This window comes from Oncorhynchus masou, chromosome 5, assembly GCF_036934945.1.
Source record: "Oncorhynchus masou masou isolate Uvic2021 chromosome 5, UVic_Omas_1.1, whole genome shotgun sequence".
Lineage (NCBI taxonomy): Eukaryota > Metazoa > Chordata > Actinopteri > Salmoniformes > Salmonidae > Oncorhynchus > Oncorhynchus masou.
In genome coordinates this window covers 12,635,665-12,648,636 of record NC_088216.1, presented here as the reverse complement: position 1 = coordinate 12,648,636, position 12,972 = coordinate 12,635,665, and the positions used below count along the sequence as shown (strand labels likewise).

The window sequence follows — 12,972 nt, the reverse complement described above, 5'->3', positions numbered from 1 at the left end:
CTAGATCATAAATGAACAATTGTCCAGACAGAGGCTTGAGTTTGCGAATTGACGGTTTATTAAACCAACTTTACACAGGCTACTGTTTGGGCCGTAGCACACGCCAAAAAGATGACAGATAACCCACAAGCCAATCGTGACCTTCTCTTGGGAAGCCCAGGCGTAAAGAGAGAGAATAAAGGCTGAACCTGGTCTTAACTTCCAATGCTCCACCCCCTGCCCAACCCCCTCCACGCCACTCCGCCAACCACCAGGATGCCCGGCATCAGAACATTCCAGGCATTCCCGTGATTGGCAGATAGCAGGTTGATTGACATGTCGGACCCCGCGAACACCGGGTACTGGTCAGTACAACACAACCACCTCCTAGCCTAACACATAACACACAGCTGTCTGTGCGGGTCGCTACACAGCCCCCCACCACAAAGTCCCTCGTCCCCGAGGGAACAAACAAAGTCTCTGAAGCGACCCGGAGGTCTCCTTTGCCTGCGTGGCCGTGATGGTCGCAGAGTGCCCCTCTGGGAACCAGGGGATGAAGGCAGGGATATGGGGGACAAGGAAGCGGGAACGGGTAATACAGTCCGTGGCTCTGGGGAACCACGCGGTGACACGGGGGGGGAGACAGGGGGAGTGGGCTGTCTGGAGCCTTGTCTGCGGCACCTGAGGGTGGGTGCCTGGAGAATGTCATTGCCAGAGAGGGGAATTGTGGGGGTTCCTGGGGTTTTGGGAAAAGAGGCCCCTCTGTATGGGGCTAACCTGTCCCGGTGCAGTGCCACCTTTCTCCCCCTGGGAGGAAGCTGCACCCGGTACACAACCTCCCCTACCCTCTCCAGGACACTGCAGGGTCCCACCCAGTGACTGTCCAACTTGGGGCATCTGCCTTTTTTTCCTTAGGGGGCTGTAGACCCAGACCAGCTCCCCAGCCACAAAGTGCCTTCCCCGGGTGTGCACGTCATAGTTCCTTTTCTGCCTCACACCTGCATTCACCAGCTGCTCTCTGGCGAAGGTGTGGGCTGTCTCCAGGCGGTCCTGGAGTCTCCGGGCATACTCCGGCCCCGGAGGAACATGAGGGCTATCCAGGGGCCGACCAAACGCCATCTCCGCAGGGGTGCGGATCTCTCCCCAGCATGAGGAGGGCAGGCGTGCAGGAGGTGGAGTCTTGGACAGCGGAGCGGCATGCCATGAGGACCATAGGCAGGTGCTTGTCCCAGTCACGCTGGTGTTTGGAAGAGACGATGGCCAGCTGCTGTCCAAGCGTTTTGTTGAAGCGCTCCACAAGGCCATCACTTTGAGGATGGAGAGGAGTAGTGCGGGTCTTGTGCATACCCAGCCTCTCACACATGGTGGCGAACACACGGGACTCAAAGTTTCTGCCTTTGTCGCTGTGGATGGACTCTGCAGCTCCAAACCTGCTGAACATCCCCGCTGTCAGGGCGTCGACGATGGTCTCTGCCTCCTGGTCAGGCAGAGCATAGGCCTCGGGCCATTTTGTGAAATAGTCCATGGCCGTGAGCACCCAGCGGTTTCCACTGTCTGTGGTGGGGAACGGCCCAACTACATCCACTCCCACCCTCTCCATGGGAGCCCCCACTGGGAACTGTTGGAGCTGAGCATGAGAGCGGCCTGGGGGCCCTTTCTCGCTGTGCAGTTGTCACAGCGGCGACAAAAGTCCTCCACATCCCTCTTGTGCTGCCCCCAGTAGAAGCCCTGACGGAGACGGCGCAGTGTTTTTGTGACCCCAAAGTGTCCAGTCCCCACCCCCCATGAGTACTCTGGAGCACAGCCTCCCGCAATGCTTTTGGGACCACCACCTGCCACCTCTCCTCTCCCGTAGCTGACTCCTTCCATGCCCGCTGTAGCACGCCATCAGCCAGCCGCAGTCTCTCAAACTTCGACCACAACCCTTTGGTCGCGAGTGAGAGCGCTGTCACCTCTTCCCATGGTGGCCTCACCTGCGCCTCTACCCACTGTAGCACTGGCTGTAGGTCTGTGTCCCGTCCCTGCTGCTGCCGCCATTCAGCCACGTCGACAGTCTGCAGCTCGCAGCAGACAGGCCCGCTCGCCCGACACACTGTGGCACAGACACCCTCCTCTGCCCGCAGCTCTCTCTCCCGTCCCTCTCTCCGTTCACAGTGGCGGCAGCCGTCTGCAGTACAGGGCCGACGGGACATGGCGTCGGCGTTGGAGTGGCGTGCCCCTGCCCTGTGCACCACCGTGAAGTCATACGGCTGAAGCTCCTCCAACCAGCGTGCCACCTGCCCCTCTGGCTCTCTGAAAGACATGAGCCACTGGAGAGCAGAGTGGTCAGTCCTTACAGTAAAGGGCAGACCACCCAGGTAGTACTTGAAGTGTTTGACGGAAGCCACAACAGCCAAGAGCTCCCGCCGGGTGACACAGTAGCGGCGCTCATGTTTGTCAAATGTTTTGCTGAAGTACGCCACCACTCTCTCCCCCTCTGGCCCCACCTGGGCCAGCACCCCACCCATGCCCACATTGCTCGCGTCTGTGTCCAGGATAAAGGGCAAGGTGAGGTCAGGGGGCGAGCACGGGGGCCCCGATCAGTGCACGTTTGAGGGTGTTGAACGCCTCCTCACACTCCACTGTCCAAGTGAAAGCCTTGTCCTTCGGCAGCAGGCGGTTCAGTGGAGCAGCAACGCTTGAGAAGCCCCGTACAAACCTCCTGTAGTACGAGGCCAGGCCCAGGAAGCTCTTCAGCTGACGCTGGTCGGTGGGGGTGGGCCAGTCTCTGACAGCCCCTACCTTGTCCTCCATGGTGCTGATCCCCTCCTTCCCCACTCGGTGGCCCAAGAAGGACACCTCTCTCCTCATGAAGTGGCACTTCTCGGGGTGGAGCTTCAGACCTGCGGCAGCCACCCTCTCCAGCACACGCCGTAGCGCCCCAGGGCTGACTGGAAGGAGCTGCCATGGGCCAGGATGTCATCGAGGTATACCAGACACTGCTGTCGGGGATGCCATCCAGCACCCTGTCCATCAAACGCTCAAAAGTAGCTGGAGCGTTGCACAGGCCAAAGCACAGGACCTTGAACTGCCAGTGTCCTCTGTTAGTGGAGAACGCAGTTTTGGCTCTGGCCTCTGGGGAGAGGGGCACCTGCCAGTAGCCACTGCGGAGGTCTAGTGAGGAGAACCAGGAGGACCCCTAACCAGGTCCAGCGACTCATCGATACGTGGTATGGGGTATGAGTCCTTCCTGGTTACCTCATTCAGCCGCCTGTAGTCCGCACAGAACCTCAGCTTGCCCCCTTCTTCGGAACCATGACGACTGGCGCCGCCCAGGGGCTGTCTGAGGGCTCAATGAAGTCTGCCCGCTGCATCTCCAACACAGCCTTGTCTGCCGCCTCCTGGCGTGCCAGCGGGATACGGCGGGGACGCATCTTGATGGGTCGAGCATCACCTGTGTCGATCTCATGCTGCACCAGATGAGTCTGACCCACCTCTTCCTCACTCAACGCAAAGCTGTCTCTGAATTCAAACAGCAACTGCCACAACCGTTCCTGCTGCTCGGGGTCAAGACCAACACAGTTCCTCCCCCATATCTCCCTCACTGCAGACAGTGTCCTCTCCTCTCCCATCTGGGGTAGCTGGGCTGGGGGGTTGCGGCCCGGGCTCACAGAGGGCTGTGTCATGGAGGTAGCTGGGGGAATGTAACACACCGCCGTAGGTGACAGGGGGACTGGGGAAAAGTCACACACAGCTGTGGGGGAGGGGGCGCAGCCATGAGTCTCTGCTGCTTTAACTGTTGGAGTAAAGGGTTTGTTGGGTTGAGTGAATGTGACATTAGGGGGAGCCATGGTGACTTCCGTCCCTCCCTGGAAGCTCAGTGTGCCCCTATTTAGGTCTAACTGGCAGCCTGTGCTCCTAAGAAAGTCCAACCCCAGGATACAAGGGTCCTGCACAGCCGCCACCCACACAGGATGACGCACAGTCCTGCCCCCTACTGTCAGAGTCATTATTCCCTTCCCTTTCATGGGTGCCAGCTCACCTGTGACTGTGCGGAGCTGCACAGTTGTAGGCTCACACTGAGTCCAACCTGGCACAATATCTGGCCTCACCAGGGTTACTGTGGACCCAGTGTCCACCAGGGCGGAGCAGGGCACCCCCTCCACAATGACAGGGACATGACAAAAGTCCCCAACACAGGTCCGGCCCACCACAACAACAGGCTCCATCCGCTTGCCCTCGTCTGCTTCTGGGGGAAGTGGAGCCTTGCTTCCCCGTCTGTGCCGGTGGGCTCCTCCTGAAGATGATGGTGGTTGGGATAGAAAGCCAGGGGTCCGCACTACCCGGTCTATGCGGACCCCGAGCCGTTTCCCTGAGCTCTGGGGGACATGGGGCAATCTCGGCGCAGATGGCCTGGCTGGCCACAACCCCAGCAGACCCTGGGACCAGGGCTTGTGTTTCGTGCCGCCTGTAGCGACACAGCCCGAATGAGTTTTGTCATTTCGGCCACCCAAGCAGGCTTTTCCGGCTCCGGGCTGCTCTGCCCCCAGCTCGCACAGAGGGTGTGTCTCCCTGCACCCCCACCAAAGCCCCAGCTGAAGCCCCAGCCCACACCAGCTCCCTCTCCAAAGCCATCTCCAAGGCTGTCTGCAATGACTCAGGATGAGCCAGCTGGGTCTGTATGCGCAGCTCCGTAGGAGAGAGCGCCCGTATGAACTGGTCCCGTGCTAGCTCGCTCTGCACGGAGGGGGCATGTGAGCATATGCCCGCCGAGAGAGGCTCTCAATGTCATTAGCTAGCACCCGTAGAGGCTCTCCAGGCTGCCTGCGTCTATTACTCAGTTCGGAGCGCAGTAGCCCGGGCTGTACACACTGTCCATAGCGCCTCCTCAGTGCTCCCACTAAAGCACCATAATCATGCCTGTCCTCGGGGCTAATCAATATCAAACAGGCCAGAGCTTCATCCGCGAGGCATAAAGCCAACTGCAGTGCCCTTTCTTCATCCGACCACCCCCTAGAATGAGCTAACAGTTCAAACTGAGCATGAAAAGCTTCCCAATCCGCCTTACCGGAATACTTCGGGGTCTTAACAGATACGGACGCAGCCGGGAACTGGGCACCGCCATGTTTGTTTACATCCTGAGCCCCAGATTCCTCGTCACGCCGCGTCGACGTCGCCACTTCGGTCCGCCCACCAGAATCCGCGCGAAATACAGTCGACAAAGCACTCATGCCTGCTTCAGCCGCCATCGCTCTAACGTCCTCCCTCAAGCGGCCTCTGCGCTCCGACGCCCTGGCGATCTCCTCAGACAGAACCCCCGACATCCATTCACACGCACCTCCTTGGCCATAATCGTCCCCTACCTCCACCTTCACTTTCGGATTCCCTCGACGCATTTTCAATCCCCGTTCTCACCTACGGTAGCTAGCCACATAAGTCAGCTAGCTAGCTGGCTAACTTGTATCAACGTTTTTACTTCTGACACCAATGTAATGACCTGACTAGATCATAAATGAACAATTGTCCAGACAGAGGCTTGAGTTTGCGAATTGACGGTTTATTAAACCAACTTTACACAGGCTACTGTTTGGGCCGTAGCACACGCCAAAAAGATGACAGATAACCCACAAGCCAATCGTGACCTTTTCTTGGGAAGCCCAGGCGTAAGAGAGAGAGAACAAAAAGCTGAACCTGGTCTTAACTTCCAATGCTCCAACCCCCCTCCACGCCACTCCGCCAACCACCAGGATGCCCGGCATCAGAACATTCCAGGCATTCCCGTGATTGGCAGATAGCAGGTTGATTGACATGTCGGACCCCGCAAACACCGGGTACTGGTCAGTACAACACAACCACCTTCTAGCCTAACACATAACACACAGCTGTCTGTGCGGGTCGCTACAATATATGTATTTCATAAAACGGCATTAGCACTTACCCGTCCAGAAGTACGTCCTGTCCTTGCAGAAACAGCTCCTCAGTTCGTTTGAATCATAACACTCCAAGATTCCTCAAACAAAAAATCTGTATCACTTTTACTTTTTCACTTTAGACTTTGACTTCGCTTTACCTGATTTATTTGCCATGATATCTTCAATGAAATCGTTGAAACTACAACTTTCCGAAATACAGCTGCACGTAAAAAGCCTTACGGCAACTCCTCTGATCGTCAAGGCGAGAATGGAGTTCCCTGCGCGTGCGATTACAAACAAGGAATTGTGGTCCAACCCAAAAACATTACATACTGGCGTTTACCTCAGCTCATTGGCTATCTACAGAAATATAGTCAATCAATGACGCTTCGCTAAAATGATTGGTGCGTAAGGTAGTCATTGCTCCTTGTCTTCAAATCAGCTCACTTCGGTCAATACTCCCCGCAAAAAAAACAATGATTTTTGGCTGTGTTGCAAACACCCAGAGGAATGAAACCAACCATGACTAGATAAACGATTGTTTACAGGGGGAAATCAAGTCAAATGCTCCGTAAAAAATTGATAGAGATGGAATTCACGGCACAAACGGTTTACAAAATGTTTTGATTTAGGCTATAAAAATGGATTTTATCAAAGAAAACGGCACTTCATTTGATCACTGGGACCCCCAGAAAGAGAAATAAGAGCAAGATATCAGAATGTAAGTCATAATTTTACCTTCAGATGTGAATGTGTAAAAACTGTCATGGCGGAAAATGTTTCTGTTGTTGATTGCTCTTCTCAAACAAAAGCATGGGATTTGTTCTCTGTAACAGCTATTTTAAATTGGAAAACGTAGTTTGATTACCAATATTCTAATCTTTTGAAGGCTGTTAGACACTTGCATTTTCAAGAATGTTTAATGTTACGAAGTTTCACTCTGAAATGTCACTCTGAAATGTCCCCTGATGTTGATGTAAGGGGATCGCAGACATAACAGGGTGAATGATAGAATGCTTATTTTACACAACATTTACAACATTTCAAGATAGTAGTTAGTTAAGTCTGATCCTTTCATGTTTTGATGTATATTTAATTTATTAATTTTCACAATTTTTTCCCCCTGTGGAATGACAGAGAAGTGTGACTGACAAGCTCTCTCATTGATCTCGGGTTCAGCCACCAGGGGGAGCCCACCCTCGATGACAACCAGGAGATGACTCAACCTTTCAACTGTTTTGAAATGATGGGACGGCTATTGAATACAACTTTAAAACCTGGTTGTCTTGTATGTACCGGTTTATGAGGGTTGCCTAATCACACATATGACATTTTGGAAAGATGTGACCTTTTTAACCCCTCATGACCCCAATGTAAGGCACTTCCGGTTGTCACAGGAAGCTGTAATTAAACACATTTCCTCACTGGGACACCTTTTTACAAAATCCTGAGTTTCAAGCCTTTATGTTAAAAACTGATTGATTTACAGAGGGTTGAATACAGTGTTTTGCTCTAACTGTAGGCAGTGATTTCAAAACATGTTTTAGGGTCAATTGAACCACTTCCGGTTGCTCCAGGAACCTGAAAATCAACACATGTAATCCTTATACTAGCCTGATTAGTTGTCATTAGTTGTCATTGATGGTAGTAGCCTAGTGGTTAGAGCGTTGGATTAGTAACCGGAAGGTTGCAAGTTCTAACCCCTGAGCTTACAAGGTACAGATCTGTCGTTCTGCCCCTGAACAGGCAGTTAACCCACAGTTCCTAGGCCGTCATTGAAAATAAGAATTTGTTCTTAACTGACTTGCCTGGTTAAATAAAGGTAAAAAAAACAAACATTCAAATTGAATGATCAAATCAAATCAACGTTTGTCACATCCACAGGACACAACAGCTGTAAACAGTACAGTGAAATGCTGACTTCCAAGCTCTTCTTCAACAAGTCAGAATTCAATATCACAGGTAAAGAAATAGAAAGAGATCACCGGTTCCGTCTGTGTGATTGACAGCTCCATGTCATGGCCAGAAGATCTCTGTGAGGGGAGTGGACAGACACATGAAGAAGCTTCAATGTGAATACTCCTTCACCAACCAGGACAATGTCAACTTCTGTCTGATCAATGACCACTTATCCTCCTGGGAACTGATCTGGACCGGGTAGCATGATTTGGTTAGAGAGGGGAGATTCCCTGTGTAATAGAGGTCTAGGATATTGTTGAGCCTGTGTTTTAATCCTAACCCTGTCTAATAGAGGTCTAGGTTTTAATAACCCTGTCTAATAGAGGTCTAGGATATTGTTGAGCCTGTGTTTTAATCCTAACCCTGTCTAATAGAGGTCTAGGATATTGTTGAGCCTGTGTTTTAATCCTAACCCTGTCTAATAGAGGTCTAGGATATTGTTGAGCCTGTGTTTTAATCCTAACCCTGTCTAATAGAGGTCTAGGATATTGTTGAGCCTGTGTTTTAATCATAACCCTGTCTAATATAGGTTTAGGATAATGTTGAGCCTGTGTTTTAATCCTAACCCTGTCTAATAGAGGTCTAGGATATTGTTGAGCCTGTGTTTTAATCCTAACCCTGTCTAATAGAGGTCTAGGATATTGTTGAGCCTGTGTTTTAATCCTAACCCTGTCTAATAGAGGTCTAGGATATTGTTGAGCCTGTGTTTTAATCATAACCCTGTCTAATAGAGGTCTAGGATATTGTTGAGCCTGTGTTTTAATCTGTGTTTTAATCCTAACCCTGTCTAATAGAGGTTTAGGATATTGTTGAGCCTGTGTTTTAATCTAACCCTGTCTAATAGAGGTCTAGGATATTGTTGAGCCTGTGTTTTAATCCTAACCCTGTCTAATAGAGGTCTAGGATATTGTTGAGCCTGTGTTTTAATCCTAACCCTGTCTAATATAGGTTTAGGATAATGTTGAGCCTGTGTTTTAATTCTAACCCTGTCTAATATAGGTTTAGGATAATGTTGAGCCTGTGTTTTAATCCTAACCCTGTCTAATATAGGTTTAGGATAATGTTGAGCCTGTGTTTTAATTCTAACCCTGTCTAATATAGGTTTAGGATAATGTTGAGCCTGTGTTTTAATCCTAACCCTGTCTAATAGAGGTCTAGGATATTATTGAGCCTGTGTTTGAATTCTAACCCTGTCTAATATAGGTTTAGGATAATGTTGAGCCTGTGTTTTAATCCTAACCCTGTCTAATAGAGGTCTAGGATATTATTGAGCCTGTGTTTGAATTCTAACCCTGTCTAATATAGGTTTAGGATAATGTTGAGCCTGTGTTTTAATTCTAACCCTGTCTAATATAGGTTTAGGAAAATGTTGAGCCTGTGTTTTAATTCTAACCCTGTCTAATATAGGTTTAGGATAATGTTGAGCCTGTGTTTTAATCCTAACCCTGTCTAATAGAGGTTTAGGATAATGTTGAGCCTGTGTTTTAATCCTAACCCTGTCTAATAGAGGTCTAGGATATTATTGAGCCTGTGTTTGACTTCTAACCCTGTCTAATATAGGTTTAGGATAATGTTGAGCGTGTATGAGTCTATTTATCAAAGCAGGTGAGGGGTTTTTCTCAAAACAGGGAACGGTGCTGGTTTCTCTTCTCAGGTCTGAATGCTGTTCTTACTTTCTTACTGGGGAAGTGTGTGTGTGTGTGTGTGTGTGTGTGTGTGTGTGTGTGTGTGTGTGTGCGTGTGTGTGTGTGTGTGTGTGCGCGCCTGTATGATAAAGGACAGGAAGTAGGAGCTGTCAAAATGCTCTTGGGTTTAGCTAAAATTGTGTCAGATACACTATGACACATAAGAGAATCCTAGACTGTGATATACAGTAGAGAGAGAGAGAGACTCGACTAAACAGCTGTCAGACCTCTTAAACATGGATATAGTTGCGTTCATAGATATTATGAGTGTCTGGGACTAGACTGGTAGTGACTGGTAGAGGACTGGACTGGTAGTGACTGGTAGAGGACTAGACTGGTAGTGACTGGTAGAGGACTGGACTGGTAGTGACTGGTAGAGGACTGGACTGGTAGTGACTGGTAGAGGACTAGACTGGTAGTGACTGGTAGAGGACTAGACTGGTAGTGACTGGTAGAGGACTAGACTGGTAGTGACTGGTAGTGACTGGTAGTGACTGGTAGTGACTGGTAGAGGACTAGACTGGTAGTGACTGGTAGAGGACTGGACTGGTAGTGACTGGTAGAGGACTAGACTGGTAGTGACTGGTAGAGGACTAGACTGGTAGTGACTGGTAGTGACTGGTAGTGACTGGTAGAGGACTAGACTGGTAGTGACTGGTAGTGACTGGTAGAGGACTAGACTGGTAGTGACTGGTAGAGGACTAGACTGGTAGTGACTGGTAGTGACTGGTAGTGACTGGTAGAGGACTGGACTGGTAGTGACTGGTAGTGACTGGTAGAGGACTAGACTGGTAGTGACTGGTAGAGGACTGGACTGGTAGTGACTGGTAGTGACTGGTAGAGGACTAGACTGGTAGTGACTGGTAGTGACTGGTAGAGGACTAGACTGGAAGTGACTGGTAGAGGACTAGACTGGTAGTGACTGGTAGTGACTGGTAGAGGACTGGACTGGTAGTGACTGGTCGTGACTGGTAGAGGACTGGACTGAGGGGGAAACAGTCAGAGTAGAATTTTGACGACCTGGAAGGGAAGCCAGAGAGCAGAATGAGGAACCTCACGTCTGTCAACATCAGCCTCCTCTGTGGTGAGAACTATTATAATTAAATACATTAATACACACCCCATATTGAACTGTTACTATCAGACCTCAATACATTAATACACCCCCCATATTGAACTGTTACTATCAGACCTCAATACATTAATACACACCCCATATTGAACTGTGTTACTCACTGAACACAGCACATAATTCTTGGCATGTATGATTGTACGCTACAGTGATCAATACTGTACTTTACTTTATACTGTACTTTACTTTACACACTTATCTGTAGGCCTACATCTCTCTCTTTCTGTCTACCTTTTGTTCTTCACCCTCACATCTCCTCTTCTCCTCTCCACTCTACCACATCTCCTCATCCACACTCTCTCCTCTCCCCCTCTCCCTCTCCCCCAGTCACTGATATTAACCCATGTTATTTAGTCCCTATAACCAGTTCAGTCATTATCTTTAGTCTTGTATTTGTACTCAGAGAGGTTCTGTACTGAGAGACTAGTAGTTACAGTCATTGTAGGTCAAGGTTCACACCACTTCCTCTGAAACACACAGAGGTGGTAGTACTTTCAGTCTCGGAAACACCCATCCCAAACCACACACGTAAACGAGTATGTCTCTCTCGCTCTCTCATTGTTGGGGGTTTTCACCTAATTGATGTAACTCATATGTTCCAACAGATTATCATGACTAGAACACAAGGTAACAACAGCATCACCACCACAGACATGACTAGAACACAAGGTAACAACAGCATCACCACCACAGGCACAACTAGAACACAAGGTAACAACAGCATCACCACCACAGACATGACTAGAACACAAGGTAACAACAGCATCACCACCACAGACATGACTAGAACACAAGGTAACAACAGCATCACCACCACAGACATGACTAGAACACAAGGTAACAACAGCATCACCACCACAGACATGACTAGAACACAAGGTAACAACAGCATCACCACAGACATGACTAGACCAGAAGGTAACAACAGCGTCACCACCACAGACATGGCTAGACCAGAAGGTAACAACAGCATCACCACCACAGACATGACTAGAACACAAGGTAACAACAGCATCACCACCACAGACATGACTAGAACACAAGGTAACAACAGCATCACCACAGACATGACTAGAAACAAAAAAAAGCTTTTAATTTGACACGCCAAATAACACGGTTCAACTCAAATAATATGAGTGAATTTAAACAGTGCAGTTTTTCCCTCCGCAAGGCAATCAGACAAGCGAAATGTCGGTAGAGGGACAAAGTGGAGTCACATTTCAACGGCTCAGACATGAGATGTATGTGGCAGTGTCTACAGGCAATTACGGACAACTGCATTGCCCTCAACCACAAGGCTCTCCAGAGGGTGGTCTGCACAACACATCACCGGGGGAAAACTACCTGCCCTCCAGGACACCTACAGCACTCAATGTCACAGGAAGGCCAATAAGATCATCAAGGACAACAACCACCCCAGCCACTGCCTGTTCACCCCGCTATAATCCAGAAGGCGAGGTCAGTGGAGGTGCATCAAAGCAGGGACCGAGAGACTGAAAAAACAGCTTCTATCTCAAGGCCATCAGACTGTTAAACAGCCATCCCTAATACTGAGAGGCTGCTGCCAACATACAGTGTCGAATCATTGGCCACTTTAATAAATATATCACTAGTCACTAGAACCACCCATCCCGGATCCGGTATATTTGTCATCAGCAACGCTGAATAGCATAGCGCTACAGTCAAATAATATTACTAGAAAATATTCATATTCATGAAATCACAAGTGAAATACAGCGAAACACAGCTTAGCCTTTTGTTAATCACCCTGTCGTGTCAGATTTTGAAATGATGCTTTACAGCGTAAGCAATACAAGCGTTTGTGTAAGTTTATTGAAAGCATAAGTACACCTAGCATCAGGTAACTTGGTCACGAAAATCAGAAACGCAATCAAATGAATCGTTTACCTTTGATGATCTTCGGATGTTTTCACTCACGAGACTCCCAGTTAGACAACAAATGTTCCTTTTGTTCCATAAAGATATTTTTTTATATCCAAATACCTCCGTTAGTTTGTTGCGTTATGCCCAGGAATCCACCGGAAAGAGGGGTCATGACAACACAGACAAAAATTCCAAATTATATCCATAATCTACACAGAAACATGTCAAACGTTTTTTATAATCAACCCTCAAGGTGTTTTTCAAATATCTATTCGATAATGTATCAACCGGGACAGTTGGCTTTTCACTTGGACCGGGAGTAACAATGGCCGCCTCTCTCTTTTGTGCACAAATCACTCTGAGAGCCCCCACCTGTCCACTTACACAATGTGGTCGTTCACGCTCATTCTTCAAATTAAAAGCCTGAAACTATGTCTAAAGG

The 12,972-nt window shown here is 49.3% G+C and overlaps 1 long non-coding RNA gene across 1 annotated transcript; it reads left to right on the top strand.

Annotated features, from left to right (window-relative positions):
* The first annotated feature begins 6,331 nt into the window (after window positions 1-6,331).
* On the top strand, window positions 6,332-8,556 carry LOC135526206 (uncharacterized). Its single transcript, XR_010453264.1, has 3 exons — window positions 6,332-6,591; window positions 7,008-8,129; window positions 8,161-8,556. It is a non-coding gene; the product is annotated as an uncharacterized LOC135526206 (long non-coding RNA).
* The last annotated feature ends 4,416 nt before the right edge of the window (window positions 8,557-12,972 follow it).